General features: G+C 54.0%; 1 protein-coding gene across 1 annotated transcript in view; it reads right to left on the bottom strand.

Moving 5' to 3' along the window:
- PROK1 (prokineticin 1) overlaps positions 1–641 on the bottom strand; it is a 3,204-nt gene that overhangs the window by 1,872 nt on the left and 691 nt on the right. The gene's annotated exons all lie outside the window — the stretch shown is intronic.

Genomic DNA, 641 nt, shown 5'->3' with positions numbered 1-641 from the left:
CCACAAGCCCGTTGCTCATACAGATGAAGAGGTGTGGAAATTGCAACCAGGGGAAAAAACACAAGGGCAACGGCTAGAGCACAATTTGGGGGGGCAGCTCTCTCACAGGGGGGTAATAAGGGGATTTTGCAGAGTTTTCCCTTTCCTGAAGGGAACCTGATTCTCCTTGAGCATCCAAAGCGCCTTGTGACGCCCAAATACTGTTCAAAATCAGATCTCAGCAACGACGGACCCTCGCCTGCAAACTCGGGGAGGTGGGGGGGGCTGATGGGGGCTGCAGGCAACCAGGGAGCTGCACATCCAACCTCTTTTCTCCGGTCATTCAAAATGAGTCGTTTAAGTCCTGGGAATAAGTTCAAGAGCTGCTGGGTCTATTTGGCCCTGGATGGAGGTGGCTCCCCCCAAGCTGGCTTTGCAGCGCCGGGTGTATGTGGGGGTTGGGGAGATCCAGCTGAAAAAAACCACAGGCTTGAAAGAAATCGGTCTGACTATAGGGGGTGTCTGGGAAAAGAGGAGCCAAGAGCCAGTTGAAGTCAACCACAAAATTCCCATCGGTTGGGAAAAGCCGGCAGGCAGAGAGGTTTTAAACAGATTTTTTGCTGGCAGGGGAAAAAAGGGGAGGGGGGGGGGGGGGTGGGGCA

Source organism: Pygoscelis adeliae, unplaced genomic scaffold (genome assembly GCF_000699105.1).
Source record: "Pygoscelis adeliae isolate BGI_AS28 unplaced genomic scaffold, ASM69910v1 Scaffold482, whole genome shotgun sequence".
Classification (NCBI taxonomy): domain Eukaryota; kingdom Metazoa; phylum Chordata; class Aves; order Sphenisciformes; family Spheniscidae; genus Pygoscelis; species Pygoscelis adeliae.
This window is presented reverse-complemented; position numbering and strand designations above follow the sequence as displayed.